Here is a 15,516-nt window from a genome sequence, read left to right as displayed (position 1 = left end):
GCATTATTATGCATAAAAACATAGTAAATAACAGTACGTAAACATGATGAAAAATGGATGTATCAATGTAGAGGCCCTCTGTGATCGAATCCCCCTCCGGCATGGTGCCGGAAAAGGCCCCAAGATAGGATCTCATGGGAAAAAAGGCTTGCCGCGACGGAAAAGTATTTTCATGGATGCTTCTGGCATAGGGGGGTATTCGAGGATTTATAGTGTTGAGATTAGGGTTAGGAGACACCCGAGGGGCCCACAAGCCTAGGCCCCCCCTCGGGGAGCGTCCCTAGGGCTTGTGGCCACCTCGTGTGTCTTCTGGCCTCCTCCCGAAACTTCCTAGGTTTCTTGTGGTCAAAGAAAAATCATCGTAAAGTTTTATTCCGTTTGGACTCCCTTTGATATTCCTTTTCTGTAAAACTCAAAAAAATGGAAAAACAGAAACTGGCACTAGGCTCTAGGTTAATAAGTTGGACACAAAAATAATATTAAATAGCATCTTAATGCATATAAAACATCCAAAATATATAATATAATAGCATGGAACAATCAAAAAATATAGATATGTTGTAGACGTATCAAGCATCCCCAAGCTTAATTCCTGCTCATCCTCAAGTAGGTAAATGATAAAAATAAAAAAAATTGATGTGGAAGGCTACCTAACATATTTATTCATGTAATTTTCTTTATTGTGGCATGAATGTTCAGATCCATAAGATTCAAACAAAAGTTTAATATTGAAAAACAATAATACTTCAAGCATACTAACAAAACAATCATCTCTTCTCAAAATAACATGGACAAAGAAAGTTATCCCTACAAAATCATATAGTCTGGCTATGATCCATCTTCATCACACAAAGTATTTCATCATGCACAATCCCGGTAATTATTTCATACTTTAGTATTCTCAAAAGATTTCAACTTTCACGTAATACATGAGCGTGAGTCATGGATATAGCACTATAGGTGGAATAGAATACGATGATTGTGGAGAAAACAAAACGAAGGGAAAAGTCTCACATCAACTAGGAAAATCAATGGGCTATGGAGATACCCATCAATTGATATCGATGCAAGTGAGTAGGGATTGATAGGCAATGGATGCACTAGTGCTATAAGTGTACGAAATCTCAAAAAGGAACTAAGTGGGTGTGCATCTAACTTGCTTGCTCATGAAGACCTAAGGAAATTTGAGGAAGCCCATCATTGGAATATACAAGCCAAGTTCTATAATGAAAAATTCCCACTAGTATATGAAGGTGACAAAATAGGAGACTCTCTATCATGAAGAATATGGTGATACTTTGAAGCACAAGTGTGGAAAAGGATAGTAACATTGTCCCTTCTCTGTTTTCTCTCATTTTTTCTGTTTTTTTGTTTGGGCTTCTTTGGCCTCTCTTTTTATTTGGGCTTCTTTGGCCTCTTTTCTTTTTATAAAGTCCGGAGACTCATCACAACTTGTGAGGGAATCATAGCTTCCATCATCCTTTCCACACATGGGACAATGCTCTAATAATGATGATCATCACAGTATTATTTACTTACAACTCAAGAATTTCAACTCAATACTTAGAACAAAATATGACTCTTTATGAATTCCTCTGGCGGTGTACCGAGATGTGCGATAATCAAGAGTGACATGTGTAAAAAATATGAATGCTGGCCTTGCCACAAATACTATGTCAACTACATGATCATGCAAAGCAATATGAGAATGATGGTATGCGTCATAATAAATGGAATGGTGGAAGTTTCATGGCAATATATCTCGGAATGGTTATGGAAATGCCATAATAGGTAGGTATGGTGGCTCTTTTGAGGAAGGGTATATGCTGGGTTTAAGGCACCGGCGGAAGTTGCGCGGCACTAGAGAGGCTAGCAATGGTGGAAGGGTGAGAGTGTGTATAATCCATGGACTCAACATTAATCATAAAGACCTCACATACTTATTGAAAAAAATTATTAGCTATCGAAACAAAGTACTACACACATGCTCCTAGGGGAGAGGTTGGTAGGAGTTAACCATCGTGCGCTCCCGACCTCCACACAAAGGATGACAATCAAAAAATAAATCATGCTCCGACTTCATCACATAAGGGTTCACCATACGTGCATACTACGGAAATCACAAACTTTAACACAAATATTTCTACCAATCCACAATTACTCACTAATATCACCATATTTATATCTCAAAACAATTGCAAGGAATCAAACTTCTTATATATTCAATGCTCTTTATATGAAAGTTTTTATTATATCCCTCTTGGATGCCCATCATATTAGGACTAAATTCATAACCTAAGAAAATTACCAAGTTGTTTAAAGACTCTCAAAATAATATAAGTGATGCATGAGAGTTCATCAATTTCTATAAAATAAAACCACCACCATGCTCTAAAAAGATATAAGTGAAGCACAAGAGCAAACTGCTTAGCTCAAAAGATATAAGTGAAGCACATAGAGTATTCTAATAAATTCATGATTTGTGACGCCCCCGATTTAATCGTACACCAATCATGCACGCAAATGTGTACGATCAAGATCAGTGACTCACGGGAAGATATCACAACACAACTCTAAAACATAAATAAGTCATACAAGCATCATAATACAAGCCAGGGGCCTCGAGGGCTCGAATACAAGTGCTCGATCATAGACGAGTCAGCGGAAGCAACAATATCTGAGTACAGACATAAGTTAAACAAGTATGCCTTAAGAAGGCTAGCACAAACTGGGATACAGATCGAAAGAGGCGCAGGCCTCCTGCCTGGGATCCTCCTAACTACTCCTGGTCGTCGTCATCGGGCTGCACGTAGTAGTAGGCACCTCCGGGGTAGTAGTCGTCATCGACGGTGGCGTATGGCTCCTGGGCTCCATCGTCTGGTTGCAGCAATCGGGTAAAGAAAGGAGGGAAAGGGGGAACAAGGCAACCGTGAGTACTCATCCAAAGTACTCGCAAGCAAAGAGCTACACTACATATGCATGGATATATGTGTAAAGGGCCATATCAGTGGACTGAACTGCAGAATGCCAGAATAAAAGGGGGATAGCTAATCCTGTCGAAGACTACACTTCTGGCAGCCTCCGCCTTGCAGCATGTAGCAGAGAGTAGACTGAAGTCCTCCAAGTAGCATCACATAGCAATAATCCTACCCGGCGATCCCCTCCTCGTAACCATGAGAGAGAGCGACCACCGGATTGTATCTCACACTTGGAAGGGTGTGTTTTATTAAGTATCCGGTTCTAGTTGTCATAAGGTCAAGGTACAACTCCAAGTCGTCCTGTTACCGAAGATCATGGCTATTTGAATACATTATCTTTCCTGCAGGGGTGCACCACATAACCCAACACGCTTGATCCCATTTGGCCGGACACACTTTTTTGGGTCATGCCCGGCCGCGGGAGATCAACACGTCGCAGCCCCACCTAGGCACAACAGAGAGGCCAGCACGCCGGTCTAAACCTAAGCGCACAGGGGTCTGGGCCCATCGCCCTTAGCACACCTGCACGTTGCAAGGGCGGCCGAATGCAGAACTAGCCCCCTTAATACAAGAGCAGGCTTACGTTCCAATTCGGCGCGCACCGCAGTTGCTGGCGTCACGAAGTGCTTCGGCTGATACCACGATGCCGGGATACCCATAACTACTCCCGCGTAGATGGTTAGTGCGTATAGACCAAATGGCCAGACTCAGATCAAATACCCAGATCTCATTAAACGTGTTAAGTATCCGCAGACGCCGAACAGGGCCAGGCCCACCTCTCTCCTAGGCGGTCTCAACCTACCCTGTCGCTCCGCCACAAAGTAACAGTCGGGGGCCCTCGGGAACCCAGGCCCACCTCTACCGGGATGGAGCCACCTGTCCTTTCAGCCCCCATCTCCGAACAGTATCACATGTAATGTAATAGTGTAAAGTATATAGTATTTGCCCGTGATCACCTCCCGAAGTGATCACAGCCCAGTAGTATAGCATGGCAGACGGACAAGAGTGTAGGGCCACTGATGGAACACTAGCATCCTATACTAAGCAGTAGGATAGCAGGTAAAGGTAACAACAGTAGTAGCAAGGACAGGCTATGCAGCAGTATAGGATTAACTGAAAGCAGTAACATGCTACACTACTCTATTGCAAGCAGTATAGAGAAGAATAGGTGATATCTGGTGATCAAGGGGGGGGGCTTGCCTGGTTGCTCAGACAAGAAAGAGGGGTCGTCAACACCGTAGTCGATCGGGGTACCAGCAGCATCATCAGCCTCGTAGTCTACCGAAGAGAAGAGGGGGAAGAAACAATAAATACAATGCAACATAAGCATGACGATGCGTGACAAAGCAAACAGCGGTGTTAGGTGTGCCCTCACGCGGTATTAGGTGATACCGGCAAAGGGGGAAAACATCCGGGAAAGTATCCCCGGTGTTTCGTGTTTTCGGGCAGAGGAGCCGGAGGGGGAAAGTTGCGAGTTTGATATGATAGGGGTGTGTGGCGGACGAACGGGTTGCGTATCCGGATTCGTCTCGTCGTTCTGAGCAACTTTCATGTATAAAACTTTTTCATTCAAGCTACGGATTATTTTCTATTGATTTTCAAAGCTTTAAGCAATGTCCTAAAAATCCCTGAAATTCTACTAAGTCTGAGATTTCGTCAGTTTTAAACATCACTTTGCTGTTTTCAAAACGCTACAACTATTGTTCTGTACATCCTCTGTTTTTGTGCTTTATACCAATTTTGAGCATTTTTCTATGATCTACAAGATAGTAGCACTTGCATCTCTGTTAGAGTGCATTTGCATGATCATCAACAGCTCTAAAGTAGCTATGAAATTAAAGCCGTTTTCGGCTTTTCTATTAACAGAACATTGAACTTTGTGATTTTCGTATGATTTAATCCAGGCATCTAACGGATTAGGTCCAATGAAAACATTTGAGCCTTGTCAAGTGTACTACCTTCCCGTAATATTTTTGCTCCTGTTAAAAGTCATTTAGTCGATGTTTAGGGGCTGTTCAGAGGGTTCAACAGTGTAGAATTAGAAAAGCTAGCTCGCATCAGCTACAGTAACTAGCAGCATTACAACGGCAGCAACAGAGTAGCAGAGGCCGGGTGCTTGCGGGCACGACGGTTGTGAGCAGGCGCCGGGCGGCAGTGGGTGCAGGCACGCGCGTACGGGCAGCCGAGCGCAACCGGTCGTGGCCAGAGGCTAGCTATCGCGGGCACGGCGTGACGGCGCGAGCAGCGGCAGGCAACGGTAGAACGCATCAGCAACACACATCAGTTTCAGAGGAGCGGCATCATGCACGTACGCGAACACTGAACTTTTGCCATGGTGGACAAAGCTCATGGGACGGCCACAAACGGAACGGATCGAGCCGGAGAAGAGGGGGAATCGGACGAGGAGCTCACCGCGGAGGCACACGGAGGCCCGTTGGTGGCTTAGGAGCTGCAGAGGCGACGGATCGATGAAGAGCGGCGTCGACGACCGAGGAAAAAGAAGGCATCGATCCGGTCGAGGTGGTTGCTCCGAGCTCGAGTTGATCTGCGTAGGGGAAGCAGGGCATGCTGGTGGAGCTCCTGGGCATTCTACGATGGTGCCGAGAGGCCAGTGGCCGCGCCTACGGCGGCGGTATGGCGACGGCAGCACCGACGAGCTCGGGCGTGTGGGAGAGGGGCAAAGAGAGGGGGATCTGGAGGGCAGCTAGGGTTCAACCAGGGCATGGGTGTCCTTGTAGGTCGATGGGGGCGACGGGGACGGCCGCAGGATGGCCGACGTGTGGCCATCCGCGTCATGGACGCGGGTGCGGTGTCCACCGTGATGGTGAACAGGGGGAGGGAAGGGATGGCCCGGGGTTGGGCCAGCTAGGCCAGTTGGGCGGGCACTGTGCACTAGGCCTAGTGCACAATGTCCCCTTTTTTCTTTTCTTTAACCTTTTCGTTTTCCTTTTGTCTGTTTTATTTCTTTTCTGTTTCTTTTAGTTGTTGTTTATCCTAGCGTTAACCATATACCAAAGTGGCACCTAAATGGATGTCACCAATTATGCCACTTCCAAATTAAATTTTTCTACCCAAAGTAAAATAGTTTTGTAATTAATTATTATTTAGAAGTATTTAAATAATAGTTTTTGCTATTGTTTTATTCATCTTAGAGTATTTAAGCATTCTATAAAAGTGTCGTTTCTCCACCATAATTACCTATGCGATATTTGGTTCTCTCCGAACATTTTAGTTTTAAAATTTTAAAACTTTTTATTGTTTGTTTGATTTTGGATTTGAATTCGAACCGGTTTCGAACTAACGTGAGATTAGCAACAGTAATCGAGGTGACGTGGCATCATTAGTAGAGGTTCACTGTAGCTTGAATATCCGGGCGTCACATGATTAATGTGTGTCCCTCTCAAAAGTTGTGTACAACAAGGATGATTGTGGCAAACTAAAAAGAAAAGACTCATATCATACAAGGTAGTTCAAAGTGAAATACAAAGATATCTTAATCATGCATAAAAGAGTTCAGAGAAGACTCAAATAATATTCATAGATAAACTGGTCATAAATCCACAATTCATCGGCTCTCGACAAACACACCGCAAAAGGTATTACATCGGATAGATCTCGAAGAACATCGAGGAGGACATTGTATTGAAGATCAAAGAGAGAGAAGAAGCCATCTAGCTACTAGCTATGAACCTGTAGGTCTGTGGTAAACTACTCACGCTTTATTGGAAGGTCAGCAAGGTTGATGTAGAGGCCCTACGTGATCGCATCCCCCTCCGGCAGGGTGCCAAAAAAGGCCCCAAGATGGGATCTCACGGGAATAAAGGCTTGCGGCGGCGGAAAATTATTTTCGTGGATGCTTCTGGCATAGGGGGGTATTTGAGGATTTATAGTCCCTAGGGCTTATGGCCACCTCGTGTGTCTTATGGCCTCCTCCCGAAGCTTCCTAGGTTTCTTCTGGTCCAAGAAAAATCATCGTAAAGTTTTATTCATTTGGACTTTGTTTGATATTCCCTTTCTGTAAAACTCAAAAACAAGAAAAAACATACACTGACACTTGGCTCTAGGTTAATAAGTTAGTCCCAAAAATAATATAAAATAGCATATTAATGCATATACATCATCCAAAATAGATAATATAATAGCATTGAACAACCAAAAATTATAGATACGTTGGAGACGTATCAGGATCATGTTAAGTCGACGCGAAAGGATGCATTGTGTGTCCGCCCACTGGATTCTTGCATTTATATGGCTCTATCAGCATCGCCGAATAAACTAAATCTGGGGACCGGTGCTCTTGACCTTCCCAACTACTTCGACTGGAAATCAGATCCTCCATGCCAAATAAGAAAGACCATTCAGGTCGTGCTGATAGAGGAAAGAGACCACTCACCTCCGACAATGGCACGTGTGGCTCGCCTGAAGGTCGTTGGGTTAATCTACGGTGTTGGGCTAGTGTAGTGCTACTTCTTGAGCACTGCGTTGGATTTCCCCGAAGAGGAGAGGATGATGCAGTAAAGTAGCGTAAGTATTTCCCTCAATTTTTGAGAACCAAGGTATCAATCCAGTAGGAGACCACGCACAAGTCCCTCGAACCTACACAAAACGATAGCAACTCGCAACCAACGCTTAGGGGTTGTCAATCCCTTCACGGTCACTTACGAGATTGAGATCTGATAGAGATAATATTTTTGGTATTTTTGATAGATAGATGCAAAGTAAAAAGTAAAAGGCAAAGTAAAACAAAGCAAGTAAATAAAGTGATATAGATTGATATGATGAGAATAGACCCCGGGGGGCATAGGTTTCACTAGTGGCTTCTCTCAAGAGCATAAGTATTCTACGGTGGGTGAACAAATTACTGTTGAGCAATTGACACAATTGAGCATAGTTATGAGTATATCTAGGCGATGATCATGTATATAGGCATCACGTCCAAAACAAGTAGATCGAAACGATTCTGCATCTACTACTATTACTCCACTCATCGACCGCTATCCAGCATGCATCTAGAGTATTAAGTAAAAACAGAGTAACGCCGTAAGCAAGATGACATGATGTAGAGGGATAAATTTATGCAATATGATAAAAACCCCATCTTGTTATCCTCGATGGCAACAATATAATACGTGCCTAGCAACTCTTTCTGTCACTGAGTAAGGACACCGCAAGATTGAACCCAAAGCTAAGCACTTCTCCCATTGCAAGAACTACCAATCTAGTTGGCCAAACCAAAAAGATAATTCGAAGAGACTTGCAAAGATAACTCAATCATACATAAAAGAATTCAGAGAAGAATCAAATATTTTCCATAGATAATACTGGATCATAAACCCACAATTCATCGGTCTCAACAAACACACCGCAAAAAGAAGATTACATCGAATAGATCTCCACGAGAAAGGGGGAGAACATTGTATTGAGATCCAAAAAGAGAGAAGAAGCCATCTAGCTACTAGCTATGGACCCGAAGGTCTGAAGTAAACTACTCACACTTCATCGGAGGGGCTATGGTGATGATGTAGAAGTCCTCCGTGGTGGATGCCCCCTCCGACGGAGCTCCGGAACAGGCCCCAAGATGGGATCTCGTGGATACAGAAGGTTGCGGCGGTGGAATTAGGTTTTTGGCTCTTGTTCTGATCGTTCGGGGATACGTAGGTATATATAGGAGGAAGGAGTACGTCGGTGGAGCTCCGAGGGGCCCACGAGGTAGGGGGCGCGCCCAGGAGGGCGCGCCCTCCACCCTCGTAACCTCCTCGGAAACTTCTTGGAGTAGGGTCCAAGTCTCCTGGATCATGTTCGGTTGGAAAATCACGATCCCGAAGGTTTCATTCCGTTTGGACTCCGTTTGATATTCTGTTTCTTCGAAATACTAAAAAAGGCAAAAAACAGCAATTCTGGGCTGGGCCTCCGGTTAATAGGTTAGCCCCAAAAGTAATATAAAAGTGGAAAATGAAGCCCAATATAGTCCAAAACAGTAGTTAAAGTAGCATGGAGCAATCAAAGAATATAGATACGTTGAAGACGTATCAGGCATCCCCAAGCTTAATTCCTACTCGTCCTCGAGTAGGTAAATGATAAAAAAAAGAATTTTTGACGCGGAGTGATACTTTGGCATAATTTCAATGTAAATATTCTTAATTGGGATATGAATATTAAGATCCGAAAGATTCAAGACAAAAGTTCATATTGACACAAAAATAATAATACTTCAAGCATACTAATCAAAGCAATCATGTCTTCTCAAAATAACATGGCCAAAGAAAGTTCATCCGTACAAAATCATATAGTTAGGCTATGCTTCATTTTTGTCACACAAAGATGTTCCCAACTTCTATACCCCCGATGACAAGCCAAGCAATTGTTTCACACTTAAATAATCTCAAACTTTTTCAACTTTCACGCAATACATGAGCATGAGCCATGGATATAGCACTATGGGTGGAATAGAATATGATGATGGGGATTGTGTGGAGAAGACAAAAAAAAGTCTCACATTGACGAGGCTAATCAACGGGCTATGGAGATGCCCATCAATTGATGTCAACATGAGGAGTAGGGATTTCCATGCAACGGATGCACTAGAGCTATGAATGCTCAACAAAAGAACACTAGTGGGTGTGCATCCAACTTGCTTGCTCATGAAGACCTAGGGCATTTGAGGAAGCCCATCATAGGAATATACAAGCCAAGTTCTATAATGAAAAATTCCCACTAGTATAAAAAAAGGACAACTTATGAGACTCACTACATGAAGACAAGGTGCTACTTTGAAGCACAATATATGAGACTCACTACATGAAGAACAAGGTGCTACTTTGAAGCACAATATATGAGACTCACTACATGAAGAACAAGGTGCTACTTTGAAGCACAATATATGAGACTCACTACATGAAGAACAAGGTGCTACTTTGAAGCACAAGTGTGGAAAAAGAGATAGTAGCATTGCCCTTTTTATTTTATTTTTTTTGGGCATTTCTTTTTTTATTTTTCGCCTTTCTCATTTTTTTGGGCAATGCTCTAATAATGATGATCATCACACTTCTATTGATTACAACACAAGGATTACAACTCGAAACTTAGAAGAAGATATGACTCTATATGAATGCCTCCGGTGGTGTACCGGGATGGTGCAATGAATCAAGAGTGACATGTATGAAAAATAATGCATGGTGGCTTTGCCACAAATACGATGTTGAAAGTGCGTTATATCGACTAGAGGTGGGGTGAATAGGCGATTTTTATGAATTCTTCACTGAGGAATTTGCCGGTGAGGAAATTCCTTAGCGAAGAACTACTTGCAGCGGAATAAGTACTCAGAAGTAAGCATAACAGGATACAGACATAGTCATCATGATGAAATGAAGACAAGCTCAGAGTACAGAAAGCGTAAACACAGGATAACATGAGATGAAGACAAACAGACTGAAGAAATTGAACTGAGGAAATTGAGAAAGTCTCAAGTCAGAGTCTTCAAACACAGATGTGAACAATCACTCAACATAGTAATGAGGAAATGAAAGAGTTGAGAAATAGAACCAGTTAGGTTGGTGAAGACAATGATTTGGTAGACCAGTTCCAACTGTTGTCTGAGTTGTACGTCTAGTTGGAGCGGCTGAGTATTTAAACTCGAGGACACACAGTCCCGGACACCCAGTCGCTGAGCACGCAGCTCAGGACACCAAGTCCTTACCGTATTCTCCTTGAACTAAGGTCACACAGACCTCGTCCAATCACTCATGGTAAGTCTTCAGGCAACTTCCAAACCTTCACAGCCTCGGTCACTCGGCGATCCACAATTCCTCTTGGATGCTCTAGACCATGACGCCTAACCGTCTGGAAGAAGCACAGTCTTCATAGGTAACAAGCATCGGATCCACGCAGGATCAATCTCTTCAGTGATGCTCAATCACTTTGGGGTTTCTAGGTGTTTGGGTTTGGGTTTTTCCTCACTCGATGATTTTCGCTCAAAGTCCTCGGAGGATGGGTTGCTCTCAAATGACAAGTGTCAGTTTCTCTCGGAGCAGCCAACCAGCTAGTGGTTGTAGGGGGCGGCTATTTATAGCCTAGGGAGCAGCCCGACATGATAAGACATAAATGCCCTTGTCTGATATGACCGTTAGGTGGATAAGATATTTTGGGACAGTTGGCGCGCAGCACAGCAACGGTCGGAAATTTGACGCTCAAATTACTCAGGGCTATCATGTTCCTCACTGTGTAGGCAATCCGCACTGGCAAATTCCTAACTCCTCAATCAGAACAAATTCCTCAGCGACCAGAAGAACTTCGTCTCTGTCACTGAAGAAAGTGACTGAACTATATGAGATTTCCAAAGGCTTCACTAGAAGGGTTTGTTGGTTTAGGATTTTGAGTTGAGCATCACATGGAAATTTTTCCTTAGTATTTCCTCGACTCCCTTTAACAGCACAGTGTTTCCTATGACTCAAGAAAGAGAAAAACAAAACTATGAAAACAAAGTCTTCAAGCTTCATATTCCTCACATGAATATCAAGTCTTCACGAATACACCAATTTCTTCACTTTCAAAGTCTTCATGAAAGTCTTCAGAAATACCAAAATCTTCAGTTGAAGATATTCATTTTTAGGGGTCAACTTTCTCTGTAATCAAACTCCTCATAGACTTATAGACCTATGTACACTCATAAACACATTAGTCCCTTGACCTATATGTCTTCAATACACCAAAATCACTAAGGGGCACTAGATGCACTTACAATCTCCCCCTTTTTGGTGATTGATGACAATATAGGTTAAATTTTCAACAGGGATAAACATATGAAGTGTAAGTACTGATATTGAAGAATTTGATTGCAAGATATAGAAGAACTCCGCCTGAAGATGTGCATAGTGAGGAATTTGCTTTTGAAGCAATGCACACTTGAAGAGTTGAATCATGGAGATCTCCCCCTATATCTTGTAATTCATACATGCATTTGACATATAATATGAAGAATTTGAAATGCATGATGAAATATGGCGCCTGATGAAATTCAGCATGCTGCAATAATATTAATGAGGAACAAGCATGCAGAATAACGTATCAGGAGTATCAAAGCACAGTGCATCAAAAGTATCAGAGCACCATCGGGTTTAAGTTTACAACTCGATCCAATAAAGTTTCAGAAGAACAAGATTTGTAACTTATAAAAACGCCCATATACTAGACCCGCTTGAAGACTAACTCAAATTTCTCCCCCTTTGTCATCGAATGACCAAAAGGGTCGAAACTGAGGACTAACACCCCTGAAGAATATCAAGTTGATGGAGGAGCGTCAGCGTTGTCGGGGTCGGTTGTCGTAGTAGGGCCTGCCGCAGTGTCGTCCAAGTCTTCATTTTCATCAGTGTCGCGCGATGAAGAATATGAGCTGGCCACCAAGGAAGAAACCTTGACCTTCTTGAATTTCTTCGGTGGAGGTGCAGACCAGTCAAATTCTTCCTTGAGACCCATATTCTACAGATCTGCAGCGCTGGAGGTAGTAGTGGTTTTTCTTCACTTCATTGTGTGTTGATGCCATGTTGTGAAGAATTGAACCAAACTGACGCTTGACCCATTTATGATTGCGATCAACCTTTTGATGAAGAGTGAGGAGTAACTCACGATCAGTCATCACCCTAGGTGTTGTGGCTTGAGGATTTTGCTTAGCGGCAGAATCATGTGTGGCAGAGTCATCATTGCTGGAGTAGGATGCAGCCTTGCGGAATTGACCATCCAATGGACGAATGCCTTCATCTATCACAGTAGTTGCCTTGCCTTTGTCATCAGTTGAGGAATATGTCCGTTTGAGGACTTCAATTGGAGGCAAGTAGCTGCCATGGTTTAGAGTATCAGCCTTGTAATTGAGTGAAGACCTTGTCCTAACGAATCTCATAATCCATGGTGCATAAGGCTTCAGCTCAAATGGTGACATAGCAATATTCGCCAGAGTCCTCATGAAGAAATCATGGAAGTTGACGAGAATGCCATGAATGATATTGAAAAGCATATTCTTCATGATGCCAACGACTTCTTCATCATTTGAGTCGTGGCCTTTGATAGGACTCATTGTCTTCATCAGAATGCGATAGACAGTCCGAGGCACATAGAGTAATTCCTTGACGAGGAATTTGGTTCGAGGGACCTGCCCTGGCTTCAAAGGCTTCATCAGCACTTGCATGTAATGATTTGAAAGCTCAGGTTCACTGTAGACGCAACGAGCACCGTCAAGGGGAGGACTGAGTGGTAAGACACAAAGCAATTCATTAGCTGGTGCCTTGTAGTGAGTATTTTCAGACATCCAGTCCAGTACCCATGAATTCACATCTTCAGAGTTTCATGTGATGGGCAGCGTTGCAAAGAATTGAAGAATGAGTTCTTCATTCCAATCAAAGATGTCAGTGCAGAAATTTAGCAATCCAGCATCGTGAAGAACACTAAGGACTGGCTCGAAGCACGTCAGAGACTCCATGTCCACATGAGGAATATGTTCATGATCGAAGACTTTGTCTTTGTTGAGCAGTACTGAGGAATAGAAATTTTCTTGACTAGCAGTGCAGAAACGCCTCTTCCTTATGCGAGCAGAGTCATAGGGGTTGTAATCAGTGAAGAACACATGTTCGCTGAAGAAATCTTCAGCCTTGAATTGTTGCTTCTTTGAGAATGGATCCTTTGGCTTCGGCATTGGTGTGTCAGTGAGTTGCATCACAACCTCAGGAATCGCAATCTCAGGTTCTTCAGGCTGAGGAATTTCTGGTTCCTCTTCAGTGGCAGTATGTGTGTTCAAAGGATCAGCAGTAGCAGTTTCTTCAGCACTAGCGGCTGGAATGTCTTCATGCACAGACGAGGTGGGATGAGTTTCTTCAGAGCCCATTTGAACGTTTGGTGCAGGGGACTCAGGTATTTGTTGACTTGGAGTGAAGAGTGGAGAATTGGGGTGCTGACTTTCCCAAAAGTCATCATTCATCACGGGCGTTGTGCAGCCAATGTCCATGTCTTCATCTTCATTTTCTTCAACGCCAGCCTCTTCAGCTATGAACTGAGGCATTTGCGAGGAAGCAACAGTCATTGAAGGGATCGTATCCACTTCAATTTCTTCATCAATCTGCTCTGACGAAGCAGCAAATTGAGATTCTTCATCAGATCCGCTTGGGATCACATATTCTTCACCATAAGGAACAAGGTCCTTTGATGGCATGGTGGAAATTGGAACAACATCAATTGGATTTTCAATCGAGCTTGTGAGAGGCTTCATCTTCTTCAGAGCTGGAGATTGTGAAGCAGTTGATGCTTTCCTTTCTGAACTCGGCCTCATCAGGTGTGCAATAGTCAGCATAGAGGTCCTCAGGGATTTCAAAAGCAGTCATGACCTCAGGCTTCTTTCCTCCTTTCTGCGGCTTCTTACCGTCAGCCATATTCTTCAGATGAGGAATTTGAACAATTGAATTCTCTGAAGAAGTATGCAATTTTTCTTCGAGGAACGCTGCAAATGAGTTAAGTTGATGAGAACCTAGTGATTCAGCAGCGGACATGAGTACCTGTGAACAGAGTATAGTTGCGAGGAATTTGGAGAGGTCATATGCATTCTCAGAAGGTTTTTCAAAAAGAACAAGTTTGAGGAATTTGACTAGATGAGCCTTGAAGAATTTCACTAAGCGTTCTTTGTCTTAGGTTCCAGAGTTGTATAGATCGAGGATCCACACAATGGAGGAATCTTGAAGAAAAATGATGCTTAGAGAAACGAATCAAGAACAGATGACTAGTGAGGTGTTTTGTGTGTGAGGATTTGAAGAATAAAACACCTTTGAAGATTTTGTTGTGAAATTTCGAATCAAAAGAGGGCAGTAAAAGTCACTTTTAATTACCCTAGATGAAGAACACGACGAACTGAGAAGTAGAACAGTGAAGTTCGTCGGTGTAGATCTTCCACGCCCTAACTCGGCGGAGGAAGACAGCTACGGCGGCGGCGGACTGAAGATTTCCGCGGTCGGCGCGAGTACGACGGCGACGAGGTCGAGGCAGTGAAGCTCTTCCTCACCGGCGACGCTGGAGTAGCGGCAGCGCTAGGGTTTGAGAAGCTCGAGCGAGAGAGAGAGAGCGGTCGAGCAGAGTAAAGGAAGTGAGGAAGGGGTGAGGGGATATTTATAGTCGTGGTGAAAAACTGTTCGCCCGAAGATTTAGGACGAACATGCCCCTGACCCTTCTCATTCGCTTGACATGTGTCACCCACGTACTGAGAAGTGGAGATCATGTTAGATCGTGGGTGAATAGATAAGTTTATCATGAGATACTTGACGGTTTGAGAGGTAAAACCGAAAATTTGGATAAGATTAGTTTTAAAGTTCCGTTCGCAAATTCTTCAGCTGTCAAGGACAGAGTGAAGATTTTGAACGAGTTTCAAATAGAACGCACATGAAGAATTTGTGAATAGATTGGATTGAGTATATCATAGAGGGGAAGGGTCCGATCACATTCACTTAGCAGAAAATGCAACTTGAAGAAATAGCCATAAGTGAATGCTGTAGAGGACATAAACTCATAT

The sequence above is a fragment of the Triticum dicoccoides genome, chromosome 4A (genome assembly GCF_002162155.2).
Source record: "Triticum dicoccoides isolate Atlit2015 ecotype Zavitan chromosome 4A, WEW_v2.0, whole genome shotgun sequence".
Classification (NCBI taxonomy): Eukaryota; Viridiplantae; Streptophyta; class Magnoliopsida; order Poales; family Poaceae; genus Triticum; species Triticum dicoccoides.
Note: the sequence above shows the minus strand (reverse complement) of the source record.